The following is a 21,387-nucleotide window of genomic DNA, read 5'->3' as shown; positions in this document are numbered from 1 at the left end:
ACTGACAAATGTAATGAAAAGCTGCTAGTGTTAAGGCTTGCACTCCAAAAGAAAGCTGGTCGCTCACGTTCAATCTACCCTATCATGGTGTGGATGGAAAGAGAAATGGTGTAGGGGGGATTCTGAAGGAAGAGTACAGTAAGAGTGTAGTGGAGGTGAAGAGAGTTTCTGATAGGGTGATGATCGTGAAGGTGGAAGTTGAAGGGATGATAATAAATGTCATCAGTGCCTATGCTCCACAAGTTGGCTGTGAGATGGAGGAAAAGGAAAGATTCTGGAGTGAATTAGATGAAGTGGTAGATGGTGTACCTAGGAAAGAACGATTGGTGATTGGGGCAGACTTTAATGGGCATGTAGGTGAAGGGAACAGAGGTGATGAGGAGGTGATGGTAGGTATGGTTTTAAGGAGAGGAATGTGGAAGGGCAGATGGTGGTAGATTTTGCTAAAAGGATGGAAATGGCAGTGGTAAACAATTATTTTAAGAAGAAGGAGGATCATAGGGTGACGTATAAGAGTGGGGGAAGGTGCACACAGGTGGACTATGTGCTATGCAGGAGATGCAACCTGAAGGAGATTGGAGACTGTAAGGTGTTGGCAGGGGACAGTGTAGCTAGACAGCATCGGCTGGTGGTCTGTAGGATGGTTATGGAGGCGAAGAAGAAGAGGAGGAGAGTGAGGACTGAAAGAAGAATAAGATGGTGGAAACTGAAGGAGGAAGAGTGTAGTGTGAGGTTCAGGGAAGAGGTCAGACAGGAGCTCGGTGGTGGTGAAGAGGTGTTGAATGATTGGGTAACTATTGCAGGAGTGATGAGGGAGGCAGATAGAAAAGTACTTTTTGTGACATCTGGAAATAGAAAGGAAGACAAGGAGACATGGTGGTGGAATGAGGAAGTGCAGGAGAGCATAAGGAGAAAGAGGTTGGCAAAACAGAAGTGGGATCGGAAGTAGTACAGTAAGAGTGTAGTGGAGGTGAAGAGAGTTTCTGATAGGGTGATGAACGTGAAGGTGGAAGTTGAAGGGATGATAATAAATGTCATCAGTACCTATGATTAGAGTGATTAGAAAAGTAGGCAGGAGCACAAAGAGATGTGGCAGCAGGTGAAGAGGGATGTGGAAAAAGGAAAAGGCATATGAGGAGCTGTAGGAGAAGTTGGACACTAAGGAAGGAGAAAAGGATTTGTAGTGATTGGTTAGGCAGAGATGTGCAGACCTGCAGTAACTACAGGGGGAATTAAGTTGATCAGTCACACCATGAAGTTATGGGAAAGAGTAGTGGAAGCCAGGCTGAGAGAAGAGGTGACCATCTGTGAGCAACAGTATGGTTTCATGCCGAGGAAGAGCACCACAGATGCCTTATTTGCTTTGAGAATGTTGATGGAGAAGTATAGAGAAGGACAGAAGGAATTGCATTGTGGATTTGTGGATTTAGAGAAAGCGTACGACAGGGTGGAGAGAGGAGTTGTGGTATTGTATGAGGAAGTCAGGTGTGTCAGAGAAGTATGTGAGGGTGGTGCAGGACATGTATGAGGACAGTGTGACGGCAGTGAACTGTGCAGTGGGTATGACAGACTGGTTCAGGGTGGAGGTTGGACTGTTGAAGGACGAGGTCAAACAGGAGTCTCCCTGGACTATGATGTTTGCGGATGATATTGTGATTTGTGGTGAGAGTAGTGAGCAGGTTGAGAAGAGCCTGGAGAGGTGGAGGTACACGAGTTCAGGTACCTGGGGTCAACAGTGCAAAGTAATGGAGAGTGTGTTAGAGAAGTGAAGAAAAGAGTGCAGGCAGGATGGAGTGGGTGGAGAATAGTGATAGCAGGAGTGATTAGTGATAGAAGAGTAAGACTGAAAGGGAAAGTTTATAGGACTGTGGTGAGACCTGAGATGTTGTATGGATTAGAGTCAGTGGCATTGAGTAAAAGACAGGAGGTGGAGCTGGAGGTAGCAGAGTTGAAGATGTTGAGATGTTTGTTGGGAGTGACGAGGATGGACAAGATTAGAAATGAGTTTATTAGAGGGACAGCACATGTAGGATGTTTTGGAGACAAGGTGAGTGAGGCGAGATTGAGATGGTTTGGACATGTGCAGAGGAGGGACAATAGTTATATTTGTAGAAGAATGCTGAGGATGGAGCCACCAGGAAGGAGGAAAAGAGGAAGGCCAAGGAGGAGGTTCATGGATGTGGTGAGGGAAGACATGCAGGTAGTTGGTGTGAAAGAGGCAGATGTAGAGGACAGGGGTATGGAGACAGATGATCTGCTGTGGCGACCCCTAATGGGAGCAGCCGAAGAAGAAGAAAAGAAGAAGAAGAAAGATGAGCGTTTGTTTGTGTGTATTAGAGATGTGTGTGTGTATTAGAGAGATGTGTGTGTGTATTAGAGTGATGAGTGTGTGTATTTGTGTGTATTAGAGATGAGTGTGTATTTGTGTGTATTAGAGTGATGAGTGTGTGTATTTGTGTGTATTAGAGAGATGAGTGTATTTGTGTGTATTAGAGAGATGAGTGTGTATTTGTGTTCATTAGAGATGAGTGTGTTAGAGACTGTGGCATTGAGTAAAAGACAGGAGGTGGAGCTGGAGGTAGCAGAGTTGAAGATGTTGAGATGTTTGTTGGGAGTGACGAGGATGGACAAGATTAGAAATGAGTTTATTAGAGGACAGCACATGTAGGATGTTTTGGAGACAAGGTGAGTGAGGCGAGATTGAGATGGTTTGGACATGTGCAGAGGAGGGACAATAGTTATATTTGTAGAAGAATGCTGAGGATGGAGCCACCAGGAAGGAGGAAAAGAGGAAGGCCAAGGAGGAGGTTCATGGATGTGGTGAGGGAAGACATGCAGGTAGTTGGTGTGAAAGAGGCAGATGTAGAGGACAGGGGTATGGAGACAGATGATCTGCTGTGGCGACCCCTAATGGGAGCAGCCGAAGAAGAAGAAAAGAAGAAGAAGAAAGATGAGCGTTTGTTTGTGTGTATTAGAGAGATGTGTGTGTGTATTAGAGTGATGAGTGTGTGTATTTGTGTGTATTAGAGAGATGAGTGTGTATTTGTGTGTATTAGAGTGATGAGTGTGTGTATTTGTGTGTATTAGAGATGAGTGTGTATTTGTGTGTATTAGAGAGATGAGTGTGTGTATTTGTGTTCATTAGAGATGAGTGTGTTAGAGACTGTGGCATTGAGTAAAAGACAGGAGGTGGAGCTGGAGGTAGCAGAGCTGAAGATGTTGAGATGTTTGTTGGGAGTGACGAGGATGGATAAGATTAGAAATGAGTTTATTAGAGGGACAGCGCATGTAGGACGTTTTGGAGACAAGGTGAGGGAGGTGAGATTGAGATGGTTTGGACATGTGCAGAGGAGGGACATGAGTTATATTGGTAGGAGAATGCTGAGGATGGAGACACCAGGAAGGAGGAAAAGAGGAAGACCAAGGAGGAGGTTTATGAATGTAGTGAGGGAAGACATGCAGGTAATAATTTATTTTTAATCAGTAAACATTTGTTTTACTGATGCGCCAAGTCTCAAATCAGCACCAAAATCCGTGATGCACAAAATTAACCCTCTGGGGGTCATGCCATATTGATTAGAATATTTATACTTAAAAAGTATTATTTTAAGGTACATTTAGAACAGATAAAAATCTATGATTAAGTTTTGTTTAATGTTGAGTTAAGTCAATCAAGCATGCCAATAATTGCGATAAAATATTTTTAATTGATTGACAGCCCTAATATTAATTTGAAGTTACCAGATTGCGCTAAAACTGGTAGTAGTAATGGCTACTTTTTATTCAAGTACATGTCAGATCCCAAACTTCTTTACTTTAACTTGAGTAAAAAAGTGTAGTCAGTACTTCAACTTTTACTGAAGTCTTTTGAAACATGAGTATCTGCACTTCTACTTGAACAATGTGTATACTTTTGCCACCTCTGCTGTAAGTGCTACTACAACTACTGTACAAATCCCTATTGTGGCAAGAAACACACTTGATCGCTCAGTTGATCAAAACTACATCATGATGATAAAACTCTCATAAAACTCTCATGAGGACCTTAGAATTAGATAGAAATATTTAAAGAAGACCAAGAGCTACCTCTGCTGTAGTAGATACGTTTATTAGAATTAGTGCCAATTACATCCCTTCAGATTCGAGCCAACATAAATGTTTTTCAAAGTTAAAGTAGCAGACATATTTCAACATCCACTGTTCAGAGGAGACTGCATGAGTCATGCCTTCATGGTCAAATTGCAGCAAAGAAACCATTACTTCAAAAGAATAACAAGCTGGAGATAATTGCTTGGGCTGAGAAACACAATGAATGCACAGTAGATAAGTGGAAAACTGTTCTTTGGTTTGATGAGTCCAAATTGAGATTTTTGGTTTGAACTGCTGTGTCTTTGTCAGACGTATAGAAGGTGAGCAGACGGTTCCTGAATGTGTGGTTCCCACTGTGAAGCATGGAGGCTGAGGTATGATGGTGTGGAGGTGTTTTGCTACACAGCATAGTGCAGCGACACAGAACAATGACCCAATCAGACACAATAACCACATCTGAATCCAGTTGAGAAGGGTCAAGACGAGCTGGACCGTCTGTGCTGATTTTTGTGGGGTTTTTTCTATTTTCCCCTTACGTTTTTTGTTTGCTCTGTCCCTGGATCTCTGACTTCTACGACTTCTACGCCCGGTTTACGACTTCTACGTCCGGTTTGAGGTACAGAACAACGTGAAGGCGAGGAAGACCATCCCTCCTCCCAGTGACCAGGTGCTCTGTCTAACCACAGCTGAAGTGAGGAAAACTCTATCCAGAGTCAACCCACGGAAGTCTGCTGGTCCTGACAACATTCCTGGCAGAGTGCTCAGGGAATGTGCAGAACAACTAGCAGATGTCTTCACTGACATCTTCAACATCTCCCTGAGCAGTAATGTAGTTCCCACGTGCCTCAAGACAACGACCATCGTTCCTGTGCCAAAGAAATCGACTGTCTTCTGCCTCAATGACTATCATCCCGTCGCGCTCACACCCATAGTGATGAAGTGCTTCGAGAGGCTCGTCATGAGGCACATTACTGGGGCCCCTCAGGGCTGTGTGCCAATGCCCACTGCTGTTCAGTCTGCTGACTTACGACTGTGTAGCAATGCACAGCTCGAACCACATCGTAAAGTTTGCTGATGACACGACCGTGGTGGGTCTAATCAGCAAGAACGATGAGTCAGCATATAGAGAGGAGGTGCAACGGTTAACTGCCTGGGGTGGAGCAAACAACCTGTCTCTGAACGTGGACAAAACGAAAGAGATGTTTGTTGACTTCAGGAGAGCATGAGCGAAGGAACAGGGCATTCCCTGAAGCACCGAGGTATGACAGCCACCGAAGGGGGCGTGGCAGGGGGATTCCTGACAGTATTAATACGGCTAAAAACAGGAAAAAATGGTTAATTATTGGGTATTGGGAATGGATTATTTGGTTTTCCATTATTTCTTATGGGATAATTAGGTCAGGTTTTCGAACATTTCGGATTTCGAGCGATTTTAAGGGAGATATTAAGTTCGATAACCGGGGGACCACTGTATAATGTTTACATGCTGTCTTTGCACCTTGTTGTCTCGTTTTTACTGTGTACTGTGTACCACTGTGTATAGTAGAAATGACAATAAAAGCCTCTTGAATTGACTTGACTTGACTTGACTTGACTTGACTTGACTTGACTCTGATGTCATATACATCAAGAGCAAGAACCTGACCAGAGAAGGTGGAGCCTGAGGTTTAAAAGCAGCAAACTAAAGCCTTTTCTTAAGGAATGAAGAGGAGGAAAGTAAAGTTGTTAGCTTTGCTGCTCGGCAGTGTTGTTGTTTGGTAGCTTTGCTGCTTGTTATCACTGAGAGAGGCAGGAGAGTCAGAAAGAGAGACACTACTAAGACACTACTACTGTAAATAATATAACGTAGAACACTGTTGAGACAAACTTGAGATATTGAAATAATGAGCGGACTTTTTTCCCACACTGAAGTTTATCTCGCTCAATCATGCCAGCACTCAGAGTTTACAATCATTCACTGATTTATTTCAAAAACATGTTCAAATTATGTTTATTTAAATTGATTTTAAAATTAGTGTATTGCATAATGCAGAAATAAATATTGTATCTGAAATAAATTGAAATAAAATGTTGATGCATCAGAAACGTGTCCATCATCTTCCTCCTCTAGTGATGTGTTGTTTAACATTCCTCACTGGATTGTGTTAATGTAAGTAGGTCTAAGTGACTAAGTTAAAATGGTGATGTAAATATTTGATGTAAACTTTTTTCAGCACTTTTCTTCACATACTATCATTATTTAATGGCAAGTTAATGCATGTTCATGTCATGATTTTGGAGTCAAGGGTCATTGGCAAACTTAAGACGTGCCTGGACATGTGCTGGTTTAAGCAGGGGAACCTTCCGTGCCATGCATGATTTCAAACAATGACGTTTTAGTGTATTACCAACAGTAACCTTGGAAACGGTGGTCCCAGCTCTTTTCAGGTCATTGTCCAGCTCCTCCCGTGTAGTTCTGGGCTGATTTCTCACCTTCCTTAGGATCATTGAGACCCCACGAGGTGAGATCTTGCATGGAGCCCCAGTCCGAGGGAGATTGACAGTCATGTTTAGCTTCTTCCATTTTCTAATGATTGCTCCAACAGTGGACCTTTTTTCACCAAGCTGCTTGGCAATTTCCCCGTAGCCCTTTCCAGCCTTGTGGAGGTGTACAATTTTGTCTCTAGTGTCTTTGGACAGCTCTTTGGTCTCGGCCATGTTAGTAGTTGGATTCTTACTGATTGTATGGGGTGGACAGGTGTCTTTATGCAGCTAATGACCTCAAACAGGTGTATCTAATTTAGGATAATAAATGTAGTGGAGGTGGACATTTTAAAGGCAGACTAACAGGTCTTTGAGGGTCAGAATTCTAGCTGAAAGACAGGTGTTCAAATACTTATTTGCAGCTGTATCATACAAATAAATAGTAAAAAAATCATACATTGTGATTTCTGGATTTTTTTTAGATTATGTCTCTCACAGTGGACATGCACCTACAATGACAATTTCAGACCCCTCCATGATTTCTAACTGGGAGAATTTGCAGAATAGCAGGGTGTTCAAATACTTATTTTCCTCACTGTATATCAGATCAGCATTTACAATATTTTACTCCTATTGGTCTTTTTTTACTGATCATTTGTTGATATAAATGGTGAGTTCTCCAAAGTTTGGTGTTCTGCAATGGTCTCTTTTAGGCCCACTGCTTTACTTTTCATATCTGCTGCCTCTGGGGGAAAATTATACATAAACATGGTATTGGCTTTCATTGTTCTGATGATACAGAGTTGGCAACAAAGCAGATGAGAGAGATCATCTTAACAGTGTTAAGGATTGTGTACAGGACATTAGACAGTGGATGCTTGATAACTTGATAACACTGTCTCAGTGTGTACAGCATTCAAAGACCTTGGTGTGATTATTGACGCTAGTGTTTCCTTTAAATCTCTCGTGAATAATATCACCAGGATCTTTTTCTTTCACCTTAGAAATATTGCTAAAATAGAAATATGATGTCGTTACAGGATGCAGAAAAAACTAGTTTTTTGTAACATCTAGATTAGACTACTATAACGCTTTACTGTCTGGGTGTTGGAGTAAGTGCAGAAATAAGCTTCAGTTAGTTCAGAATGCAGCAGCAAGAGTCCTCACTAGATCTAGAAAATAGGTTAATATATTTTTTATCACTGTCCCATTAAAATATGAATCCCTGCTTCTAATTAAATCTGAGATTGTTTATAAAATACTGCTTCTAACATATAAAGGATTGTATGGTCTTGCATCACAGTAACTAAACCATAAAGGGGGAGTGTGTGGGGGTATAATGGCTTCTATAATGGCTACGGACTTGCTTAATGGCCACAGAGAGATTAGCTAGATGGCTAAGCTATTTTCAAGATGGAAAGCTCACAGCAATCAACACTAGAATCCTTCTATGTTTACTAAATGATGGCTTGACTACATGATGTGTTGGGGAAAATTTCTAAAATGAATTAGACCAGTGAATTATAAGAAAATAGAAAATACCACCCTCATAAATGCCATGAATGTCACTACAGAAACCTGCATTGAACTGGAAAAGTAAATAGAATGTTAATTGATACTGTATTGTTACCAAATTGCTACTGTCAACACATAATTGCTGTAGTTCAGGTTTCACCCATCAGCCTACGTTCGCATCATATCTGGCCAGGTGCCAGTGCAAACAATCCACATGTACTAAAATTAATAAGCAATAAAAAGTAGTAAAATAGTTTATTCATAACCATAAATAATCCTGCAACTAATCCTATCGTAAAAATGATCAAGAATTAAACATATATAAATGCATAAACATGTATATATACGTGTATATACATATCTATCTATCAATCATCCACCCACACGTACTTTGTACACATACACACCCTGCTCATTAGTCTGCCAAAATTTGCCATTATTTAGGTATTTTCTGATTGTGCTGTCTCACGTAAGTGTCTAATTCCTAACTTGAAGCAAAGCACTTAAGAATTTGCATATTAAAAGCAGATCCTGTAAACAGGTTCACGATTTTCTGGGTCACCAAATGAGTGAGTGAGGAGTGAGTGAGTGAGTGAGTGAGTGAGTGAGTGAGTATGTATGTATGTATGTATGTATGTCAAGTCAAGAGGCTTTTATTGTCATTTCTACTATACACAGTGGTACACAGTACACAGTAAAAACGAGACATGGTTCCCCTGGAACCCTGGTGCTACACTAAACAACAACATAGAGCTACAACACAAGCTACATAAAGTGCATCGAGTGCAACCTAGTGCAAACAGTGCAGACAAACAACAGTACAGACAGACAGTGCAGACAGACAACACAAGACAAGACACAAAACCCAATATAGCGCCGACCAGTAAACCTACTGTATACTTGATTATACAGTACTGTACGAGGAGAATGTAAAAACTATACCCCGGAAGTGAATTTTAATAGAACAATTTAGTGCAAAAATACAGCAGCAGTCAAGATGTGCAGAAAAACCAGCATGTAAACAGTATAATACATTGATAAATGATAAATGTGCAAAAAAACAGCAGTTAAAGGGTGTAGTACGGTCGAGAATAATAAATGATAAATAAACGAATAGTGGTGGAATGGATTGAGATGAGTGATGAGTGTGTGTTAAATGTTAAGTCCAGGTTGTACAATTTGGTAACACACATTTGAGTGAGTGTGTGTGTGTGTGTGTGTGTGTGTGTGTGTGTGTGTGTGTGTAAGAGTTCCGTTTCATTTCTGTGTATTGAGTAGCCTGATGGCTTGTGCGAAGAAACTGTTGCACAGTCTTGATGTGGCGGCCCGAATGCTTCGGAACCGTTTTCCTGATGGCAGGAGTGTAAAAAGTGTGTGTGAGGGGTGTGTGTGGTCGTCCACAATGCTGTGTGCTTTGTGGATGCAGCGTGTAGTGTAAATGTCCATGATAGAGGGGAGAGAGACTCCGATGATCTTCTCAGCTGTCCTCACTATCCTCTGTAGGGACTTGCGGTCCGAGACGGTGCAGTTCCCAAACCAGGCAGTGATGCAGCTGCTCAGGATGCTCTCAATGGTCCCTCTGTAGAACATGGACAGGATGGGGGGAGGGAGGTGGGTTTTCCTCAGCCTTCTCAGGAAGTAGAGACGCTGCTGGGCTTTCTTTGTGATGGAGCTGGTGTTGAGTGACCAGGTGAGGTTGTCTGCCAGATGAACACCAAGGAATTTGGTGCTCTTGACGATCTCCACTGAGGATCCATCAATAATCAGTGGAGATTGCTCGCTTTGTGCTCTCCTGAAGTCCACAACCATCTCTTTCGTTTTGTCAACGTTCAGAGACAGGTTGTTTGCTCCACACCAGGCAGTTAACCGTTGCACACCTCCTCTCTGTATGCTGACTCGTCGTTCTTGCTGATTAGACCCACCACGGTCGTGTCATCAGCGAACTTGATGATGTGGTTTGAGATCTATCTATCTATCTATCTATCTATCTATCTATCTATCTATCTATCTATCTATCTATCTATCTATCTATCTAGCTATCGTCATTCACAGTTATAACATAGCTATTTAGCTGATTTGAAGCAAAAGCAAAAGATTTAAAAGCTAATTTTAGATTGTATTGAACAGACAAGGGACAAAGAAAACCTAACCCCCCATTTTAAAAATTCAATGCAGTTTAATTCATGTTTATTTGTATAGCGCTTTTAACAATGAACATTGTCTCAAAGCAGCTTTACACAGATAATGTGGTGATATAAATTAATCAGATGTACTTTATAAGTGTAAGTTTGTCCCTGATGAACGAGCTGGTGGCGACTGTGGTGAAGGAAAAACTCCCCAAGATGCAGAAAGAAGAAACCTTGAGAGGAACCAGACTCAAGAGGGAACCCATCCTCATCTGGGTTACACCAAATGTCCATTTATTACAGATAAACGATGTGAAGTAATGGTGATCAGAAGCAAACTGTAGCCCTGCATCAGTGTAGCAGACTGTTGACATTAACTACAGTCCAAATCCATCCTCAAATCTCCCATTCTTACTTTGGAATTTCATGGAACCAAAAAGAGGGCTTAATTTACTTATCTGTTCTTTATTCATTCCAATACTTTTGCACACGTATCTAAAATGAGCGGTGTGCTGCAAATGTTGTCTTGTTTTGTGTTGATAAACATCTAAATAAGAGAGGAAATCCTAAAATCTCATCTTTTAATTTTGTTTTTAGTTTACAGCAAAAACGGATGAGTCTGTGTATATAAAATCTATAAATTATATAATCAACAATCAGCCCTGTCCTATAGACACTGTACTCACAGGTTTGCAGATTTGAGATTTCAGAAAAATCAGTTAAAAAAATTATATTGACCACAGAGACTTAAGACTCCATTCATTCATTGCGAAATGGATAAACTCCTGGGCCTGGTGGCTTCACAGTGGAACTTTATAAGCCTTAGATCATAAATCAGCTGCAGTTCATTTATTCCTCAATTAGTGCGAAATATCCACAGTCTCTTACAGAAGCATTCATCCCTTTTTTAAACCAGAAAAAGTTCCATTTGATGCAAAACTAATTATTTCCCTAAATGTTGACATAAAAATACTTTCCACATTTATAGCATCTAGAATTGATATTATTATTTTGGATATTGTTTTCCCAGATCAGACAGGCTTTAGCAGGGACTCGTTTACTAATATAAGGGACCTTCCCTGGTATCCCCCGGAGGTGATGGTGTTCCTAGATAAGCTGTGTGATAGTGAGCACTTACTTGCAGGATACATTTTTTTTTATTGTGGTAAAAAATATATTTTGGGTTCAATTAGTGTTAAAACAATCAGACTATGGTCACAGTTCTTTTCAGTATCAGAGGTATAAGACAAGGCTGCCCTTTAAGCCCTCTTCTTTTAGCTTTATCAATAGAACAATCAATTATGTTTGTCTTTGCAATCCATATAGGGTTGTGAGAGAATGGGTACAGAACACTATGCCTTATACACAGTTGACCTGTTACTATATATTTCCGTATCCTTACATTTGACAGATTCTCAGGATATAAATCTCTAAAAGGTAGAGTTTCCCAAATAACTTTCCAGCTCCCCTAATCCAAACCCAAAACAATAATCAAAACAGATTACCTCGATTTTGCATCTCGGAATCTGACATTAAAATGATTATGTAGGTTAATAAAGTAAATCAGCCCTGACCTACTTACATGTTTACATATTTAGGATGCAGGAAGGAATTTGCTTTTAAAACACTTTTAGAATTTCTCTATTAAAAAAAAAACTCAATTAAAAATAATATATAATTTTGTTTTCTTTTCCAGTTACCTTGGAGCCTGTAAAAATACTATGTGACTGCAATTCCTAATCAGATAATGTGAATGTTTAATTTTATCCACAAAAGGTCGATATGAGAGCAGCTTCCACTGAGCAGGAGCCACTCCTAATTTCTCTTTAAATCAGATTATGTTTACTCTGAATAGACTCAGGAGTGGCTCCTGCGTGTGGAATGAAGATCTACACCTTTTAATACGTAAATGTCATTCTAATGCAAATTGATTCTTAATAACACAATTATTTATCGCTCAATAAACAAATATATAAAAAATAAAAGAAACCCTCTTTACCTTTGCAGAGATACAAAAAAACATTTAAGTGGATTCTTGCAGAAAAATTAAAGAACATATAGTTTTTCTTGCTGCGCTACAATTTTTTGAATTTATTTAATCCTTCAGATGATTTCAACAGAGATTGTGAAAGCATTTTAAAAGCTTATTCCACATTGTATTATAAATATGCAACCAAACCTGTAAGGGCAGTGGTTTCAAGGAAGGGCTGAGTCTCTTACAGTACACAATACAATAAATAATACAGAGAATGCAACTGAAAGAAAATTGTTTTGTTTAGATTTTCAGATATCAAGTCATGTCAGTCAAGTCAAGTGTATTTCTATAGCGCTTTTGTCTCAAAGCAGCTCTACAGAATTTAGGAGTTCAGGTGAGCAATGTGCATTTATTCCTGATGAGCAAGCCATGGCAAATGTAAATGTCTTATTGGAGTAAAATCTTACTGGAAATGATTAAATAAACAAACACAGTATCTGCATTAGTATAAGAACAAAATTAAAACAGATATGATGAATGATCATTCCGAATAACAATAAAGGTATGTTAACCACAGCACCCCAGTGTCAGGAAAGTATTTATGTTCCACGTAAACATGTCATACACAAATCTGTTGAGTCATGAAACAAAAACTTGGTTGGAAATGTTGTGATTTTAAATACAGAACCAAGCAACTTAAATTAATATTTTTTTTAGGTTTATTAATATATCAGCATTCACCAAGCTTTTCATCACTACTTTCACCTCTGACTCGTACATTTATAAATTTGTTGTTGTAAAATGCTCTACATATAAAACTCAGCCCAATTGAATGATACTGCAATACAGTGTACGCTGTAGGATATTTTCACCTTTAAGCTTTTTTATCAGAGCCATACAGATGCTCCAAAAGCAACACATCGCTCCTTAGTGTGAATGATTGGAGAGAGCGTATAAGAGTAAGAGCTGCATCCACTGCTTAAAAAAAATGTTATGACTAGACAATTATACTAGGAGTAATCTACATAAACTTTCTGAACAGGATCGTACTGTGCTTTGTGGATCTTATACAAAAATGCTGACATGAAGCGGCTGTGTTTTGTAACTATTTAATTGATGAAAACATTTATTGTAACTACATGAATTAATTAGTTAATCTAATTAAAATAATATTCAATGACACAACATGTGACAAAACACATGTTCTTTGTGTGTGACAGACAGGGCATGATTGCGTCAGGAGTCGTTCCAACCCGGCAGGTGATATGCGACTGTTCTCGAGGTCAGGAGCTCTGCTAGAATTCTTCCTGAGTGTTCCTCAAAACCTCAAATACCTGGTTCTTCTGTATTTCTGTATTACTGAGAAACGTTTTAAATCTGTGTGCTGGCGTGTGTGTGTGTGTGTGTGTGTGTGTGTGTGTGTGTGTGTGTGTGTGTGTGTGTGTGTGTGTGAGAGAGAGAGAGAAAGAGCGAGAAAGAGAGTGAAGTTCCTACATGTTGAGGAGTCTGATGGATCGTGGAAAGAAACTGTTACAGAGTCTTCAGCACCTTTCGCAGCCAGCATGAGAGCTGAGAGTGTGTGTGAGGCTGCTTTTTTAGCTCTAGCATTAGAACAGTGTTCTACTATGCTCAAATCTTAACAATCCATACAGTGTTTTGAGAGAATGGTCATAGAACAAAGGGTCTTGTTACATACAAATAACCTGTTACTATACATTTCTAAATCGTATACATTTGGCAGATTCCCAGGATATAAATTAAAACTCTCTAAATGAAAAATTTACTTTTTCCTGATTAACCACCGCCTCTTCACCCAAAGAACTAATGAAAGCAGATTCCATGAATTTCTCATCTCTGAATCTAGCTTTAAATACTTTGGAGTTTATATTACCTTTTCAGGGTTATATACTGTACAAACAGTTGCTTATAAACAAAATTAAATCTGATTTTTGCACTTTACGTTGCACTGAAATCTAACAGGAGAATAAACCATTAAAATTGTCACCATATTTTTCTTTTATCAGTTATTTTTCTGCCAACTAAATAAATCTACACTATCATTTTTTGGAAAGGGAGGCATCCTAGAATTGGTTAGGAGCTTCTGGAAAGGTAACAGCAAAAAGCAGGCTTAGCACTTCCACATATTATTACTTACTACTGAGATGCAAATATATAAAAAAAAAAAATTTGCTGTTACGTCTCCGGAAACCAACTGGATTAAAAGCAATAGCATCTACTTGCACCTCCACATCCACATATCTGATCTGATATCATAATTAAAAAAATCTGATTATGATAAAGAAAATGATCATTCTTCTTCAAAGATATAGAAGAAAAAATTAAGAAAAAATTCTCAATTAGTGTCAAACCTCATGTCATGTTGCTGTGTAAAGGTGAAAGTCAAGAGAGTACAATAGAGCTAAGAGGAATGAGATGTATGAGAACTGATGATGCATGTCATCAAAGCTGGTTGCTTTAGGTTAAATATTCATTATTAATAAAACTCTAAAAATGAATGCATAGAAATGGAGAGCAAAAAGTATACATTTGATTCTGCACTTTCATTAAGCATATTTAAAGAGACATAAATTGTTTTAAAAGCCATGCAACCAATGGTATGCAACCAAACCTGTAACCCTGTTCAGTTAGCAATTAAAATATTACTCACACTCCATTAAGGGTACTTATAATGGTATGTTTTTTGACAGCACATGGTGTCATAGTGACGCAGTAAAGCAATGAATCCATATAATTAGACAGATTATCCCTACATGTGGACTGATACAGATTCAAAACTAGCAATAAATTAATGTCAAATATATCATCTGGATTCTTGTAAAAATTGTAAAATGTTATATAAGTTTCTTAAAGGTCTAATTTGAGAAAGAAATATATATATATATATTATTACACCAACATAAAATATTCAGTGTCCAAAAGTACGTCTAGACATTTATTATTATTTATAGACCCCCAGGGCCCTAATCTGATTTTCCCATAGAATTTGCAGATTTCATCACAAATGTAGCTACTTCTTTAGACAAAGCATTAATTGTTGGTGACTTTAATATTCATTTACGATTGGAGGCCACTCTGTGCAGCTTGGGACGGTTTCTCATCATCGCCTTGGGTGGTTCCATGAAATTCCGGAGTAAGAACGGGAGCTTTGAGGATGGATTTGGACTGTAGTTAATATCAAGAGTCTGCTACACTGACTCAGGACTACAGTTTGCTTCTGATCACCAGTTCTGTACCCCGCAACATTGTATATCTGTAATAAATGGACATTCGGTGCAACCCAGATGAGGATGGGTTCCCTCATGAGTCTGGTTTCTCTCAAGGTTTCTTCCTTTACCATCTCGGGGAGTTTTTTCTTGCCACAGTCGCCACCGGCTTGTTCATCAGGGACAAATTTACACTTATAAAGAAATCATTCATTTTTTATCACCACATTATCTGTGTAAAGCTGCTTTAAGACAATGTTCATTGTTAAAATCGCAATACAAAATGAATTGAATTGAATTGGTTTAATTCCTGCATGTCACGTGACCAGTTTGCTCTTAGATTAGCTGGTTTCCATAGCAGAAAGGGTGTTTTGTGCAGCCGAAGATATGCAATAAGTGCAGTTGCTTTAATAAACAATTAAAATAATAATTGCATTCCATTAAGTGTAAATATGAAAAAGAATAAAGGATTGTTAATGCTGTGTGTGGCTCGAAACAGCATCACATGATGTCATGGTAAAGCAGTAAAGCAACAATATACATTATATATACATATTGCAATGTGCTCTGTTTAATCTGTTAAAGGCCAAAAAGCCCAAAATATTTAACAGAATTATTATATTATTATATATAAACCTTATCAACGTTGATCAAATTAATCCCACTGAGAAAACATAATTGCAGTTTAGAGAGGGCATAATACCTATCTACTGTATTTGCATACTTCTATATGCATACAATGAATAGCATTTTTTGCCAAAGGGACAAGAAAAATATTTAGAAATGCCCCGGAGATAGTTCAGGCAATTGTTTAAAGGATTATGTAAGTTAATTATCATCCACCCACTTGTAAATGAACCAGTATATATAGTGTGTAAAGCTCAGTTTAAAAGATTGCTACAGGGTACTGGTTCAGTAAAAAGGAAACTAGTACTCAAACAGAGAGAAGAAGAAAGTGATTATTCTGAGGGGTTTTTTTGCAGTATTTTCCAGGTAAAGAGATAAAATCACAGATTTTTATTTTATAAAAGCTGTTTATACTTAAGAGAACTAATATTTTAATAAATGTAATAATTATTTTACAAATATTACTTAAAATAAAACAAAAAATTCATGAATAATGAAATGTTGCGTAAGGTTTTTAACTGAGTTTTTTGTGGGTTTTTTTACAGTCCTGCAAAATGAGGACTCCGATTCTACTGTGTGTGCTGATAATTTGTGGTAAGATTCTGAGTGCAGAACGGCACTGTTGCAGAAATAGGCTATTTGAACCAGTTGTTCAAATAGTCTACATACATAAGAAAAATAACTATTAATACATTTTTTACAACAAACACAATCCTTTACACGATTCTTATTTCTTTGTACTTCCCCGACTTTGGTTCCCCGGTTTTGACAACAATGTGGTGTGTGCTGTACAGGTTCCACCGCAGCCTTGTGGGAGTTCTATGATACAGCTATTTTTCCATGCATTTTTCTTTTATTAAATGCGTTCTTAATGGCTGTCTGAAAACATTTTATCAATGGGGAAAACATTTTGCTAATAAAGTGTTTTTTTCTTATTTTAAATAGATCTCTAAGGACAAAATTTAAAGATCATTTGTAAGATATTATTTCAAATGTTTAAAATGTTGTATTTTATTGATGTTATTACTGTTCTTCATTGCAGTGGGTCTAACAGCAGGACATCCGAGAGGTAAATACACTTTAATTCAGACAGCTGAATTAATAGCTGGGTGAGAGAGGGAAAAAATCTGTGAGTGTTTTTGGAGTTAAAGTCTGGGACAGTGATTACTGAATGCTGCAGTGAATGCTGGGAAATAAAGTCTGACAGCTAAAACCTCTCTGTATTATAATTCCATTAAAAATATTTTCTATTGCAGGGAGAAAGCCTCCACGCAGAAGATGTAAATAACCTTTTCTTTTTTTAAATATTGATTGTTTCCATGTATACATTTTTTTTTCTTGTAAAGTATTTTTAATTATAAGTGAATAAAGTGTTGTAGCCACCTGTGAATAATAATGTTCTTTAATGCAGGGAAACCACAAAGACCACCAATACCAGGTAAATACATTTCAATCTAAGCCAATGTGATAAATTTCTCACTACTGATTTAGGATCTTTTTTTTATAAATTTTTTTTTATACATAATACAGAAAACAGAAGCGGTAGCTCAGTGGTTAAGATTTTGGAATGTTGACTGGAAGGTCATGAGTAGGAGTGTGCAGTTGAGCCAAAATATCGATATATAGATTTAAAAACTATTTCCAGTTATTTTATTTATTAATTTTTTATTGGAATTGTTCCCAAATAACAAGATTATTATAGTATAATAATGCTATAGATCATATTGTAGCCAACTGTGAGTAATGATATTTTTCTAGTAGTTTTTCTTCTTCTCCCTCTGTATGCGGCTTTGTCAAATCTGAATAGCACGCACAGATTTTGAATGTTTTTTTGAATATATTTTAAGTTTCTTTTTTTTCTTTTCTTTTTTTTTGGTGGCCGTGGCCATGTTCGTATCTCCGAAAATTCATAAGTCAGGCATTAGTAGATCGGGGTTCACTGTATTGTAAAACTGGAATTTAAGTTTTTTCTTGTAACGAGTAAATGCATTTGAATTCAGCGAAGTGGTAGCTCAGATGTTGGAATTCTGACTGGAAGGTCATAAGTAGGAGCCAATGTGCAGTGGAGCCAAAATCTGTATCTGTGTATTAATTTAGAAACTATTTTCAGTTCTTTTTAATTTTGTTTATTTAAGTTGTACCTGAAGAAAGAGTTGATTATGGTATAAAAATGGTATAGATGATATTGTAATAGCCACCTGTGAGTACAACACCAACAACAGTTAAATGAATTTCAATCAAGACAGATGTGATGCATTTCTTTAAATGATTTCAATAAATTATTCATTTCATGAATAGGAAAATTCACTGGAGCCAATATCAATATCTGTATCCAAAATTTTTAAGTTTTTATTTTTGAGTTAACTAAAGGGTGCAGCTTAAACCGAAAAATACACAAGAAGTTCATTTTAAATGTAATTCTATTATCTTTATTGTACTCTTTTAAAAATTATTATTATAAATAAAATAGTAGAAAATGATTGGTATTTTAGTTGATATTACTCTTGACAAGCTCTGATTTCTAAAGGACACACAGAGATGTTGATTTCCGTTCACTTAATTCATTCATAGATTTTATTCAATTATGTCATACACTCATTATTGCATAGTGATTTTAGAGGTTTATGTTTGAATATTGTGTTATTCCCCTAGTTGATATCAATTTTGTGCTGTGCTTTTTTTATTAATTGATATTACACACTTACCGTGAATCTAGAAATAATTCACATTGCTTTATTTTTTGTCCACATTTGTAATGTTAGAGCCTTATTCTGAAATGAATTGAATTTGTTCTTTTCTTTATAATTCTACAAACAATACCATAAATACAATACAAACAATAAAATCTCTAAAGCACTCTTTCAAAAATGGCAATGGCAAAAAGCTGTCCCAATTATCCAGAAATATACACTGACCACAATCAGTTTTCTGTCATGGGCCTGACACAGCTGTGTGGGCTCCTCTCTTTTGGGTTGGAGCTGGAAGCAAATAAAAGACTGAACTTTGAGAGACATTAAGAGTCAATTGTCCACATATAGGAGACTCTTTTGGATCCTCGGTAAATTAACTAATTAAACTATTAAAATCCATATAGATAAAAATCTACATTTATCAAAAGCAATTTGTAACGTACTATTCAAAACTCTACAATATCAATGTAAAACGTGGACAAACTGTTGCACAAGCAAGCCATCCACATATATTATATAATATTATTATATATTTTTTTCCCACAGATTCTACAACTTGTTGAATTAGACTTAAAATGTCCTATGTTGCAGATAAAAAACAACTACAGTGATTTCAGAATGTAAATTAAATTTGAATATAGACAGATGTGGTGCAATTTTCAAAGCAAATTAATGTAATATTCTTTGAGACCGGCTTGCTCATCACGGACAAACCTACACTCATAAAGATCATCTTAATAATTTTTATCACAACATTATCTGTGTAAAGCTGCTTTGACACAATGTTCATTGATTGAAGCACTATATAAAATAAAAATCAATTGAATTGAATTGGATTGAACTAGGGTTACACACCCTAGCGGGGTGACGTTGCATATCTTTGTTGGCCTGATTTCACACGTGAATCAGACGCGTTGCGACGCAGCTCGAGTTACTGTAAAGAAACTGTATTTACTGAAATTGATGCAAAATTGTTTTTAGAATTCTACATATTCTATGTTTAAATATGAAATTTATTGTTTTTTGTTTCTTTTGCAGCACCACCTGCTAAGCCACCAGCAGGTAAAACAATTTTACATAAGTTTTAATTGACAATGTGTGGTAGAAATTTGGGGAAACATGTATTTACAATATTCTATATGCATTTACTGAAACTCCATGTTAACTAAACACAACTAAACAAATAAAACTCTTTGGTAAAATTAATTTTTCAAATTCTAAATCTTATATGTTTAAATATAAATTTTATGTTTTTTTTGCAGCACCACCTGTAGATCCAGGTAAAATGATATTAATTAAGTTTTATTACAAGGTGTAAGAGCAGTTCTTTTGTATTTTGCTAATAGACACAACCTGCATTTACTAAAACTCTTTTGTAAAATTACTTTTTCAAATTCTACATCTTATATGTTTAAATATTCATTTTATGTTTTTTTTTGCAGCACCACCTGTCGATCCAGGTAAAATTATATTAATTAAGTTTTATTACAATGTGTCAGAGCAGTTCGGGACCCATGTATCTTGCTAATAGACACAACCTGCATTTACTAAAACTTTTTGGTAAAATTACTTTTTCAAATTCTACATCTTATATGTTTAAATATGAATTTTATGTTTTTTTTTGCAGCACCACCTGTAGATCCAGGTAAAATTATATTAATTAAGTTTTATTACAATGTGTTAGAGCAGGTCAGGACCCATGTATCTTGCTGATAGACACAACCTGCATTTACTAAAACTCTTTGGTAAAAATAATTTTTCAAAGTCTACATCTTATGTGTTTAAATATGAACTTTTTCGTTTTTTTGCAGCACCACCTGTAGATCCAGGTAAAATTATATTAATTAAGTTTTATTACAATTTGTAAGAGCAGTTCTTGTGTATTTTGCTGATAGACACAACCTGCATTTACTAAAACTCTTTTGTAAAATTACTTTTTCAAATTCTAAATCTTATATGTTTAAATATTCATTTTATGTTTTTTTTTGCAGCACCACCTGTAGATCCAGGTAAAATTATATTAATTAAGTTTTATTATAATGTGTTAGAGCAGTTCAGGACCCAAGTATCTTGCTAATAGACACAACCTGCATTTACTAAAACTTTTTGGTAAAATTACTTTTTCAAATTCTACATCTTATATGTTTAAATATGAATTTTATGGTTTTTTTGCAGCACCACCTGTAGATCCAGGTAAAATCATATTAATTATTTTTATCACAATGTGTAAGAGCAGTTCTTGTGTATTTTGCTAATAGACACAACCTGCATTTACTAAAACTCTTTGGTAAAATTACTTTTTCAAATTCTACATCTTATATGTTTAAATATGAATTTTATGTTTTTTTGCAGCACCACCTGTAGATCCAGGTAAAATTACATTAATTAAGTTTTATTACAATGTGTCAGAGCAGTTCAGGACCCATGTATCTTGCTGATAGACACAACCTGCATTTACTAAAACTCTTTGGTAAAATTAATTTTTCAAAGTCTACATCTTATGTGTTTAAATATGAATTTTTTCGTTTTTTTGCAGCACCACCTGTAGATCCAGGTAAAATTATATTAATTAATTTTTATTACAATTTGTAAGAGCAGATCTTGTGTATTTTGCTGATAGACACAACCTGTATTTAATAAAACTTTTGGTAAAATTACTTTTCAAATTCTACATCTTA

At 36.8% G+C, this 21,387-nt stretch overlaps 1 long non-coding RNA gene across 1 annotated transcript; it reads left to right on the top strand.

The window, feature by feature from the left end:
* Positions 1 to 16,328: 16,328 nt before the first annotated feature.
* On the top strand, positions 16,329 to 17,304 carry LOC124376304. Its single transcript, XR_006923820.1, has 4 exons — positions 16,329 to 16,385; positions 16,565 to 16,613; positions 17,062 to 17,088; positions 17,276 to 17,304. It is a non-coding gene; the product is annotated as an uncharacterized LOC124376304 (long non-coding RNA).
* The last annotated feature ends 4,083 nt before the right edge of the window (positions 17,305 to 21,387 follow it).

Source organism: Silurus meridionalis, chromosome 22 (assembly GCF_014805685.1).
Source record: "Silurus meridionalis isolate SWU-2019-XX chromosome 22, ASM1480568v1, whole genome shotgun sequence".
Classification (NCBI taxonomy): Eukaryota; Metazoa; Chordata; class Actinopteri; order Siluriformes; family Siluridae; genus Silurus; species Silurus meridionalis.
This window is presented reverse-complemented; position numbering and strand designations above follow the sequence as displayed.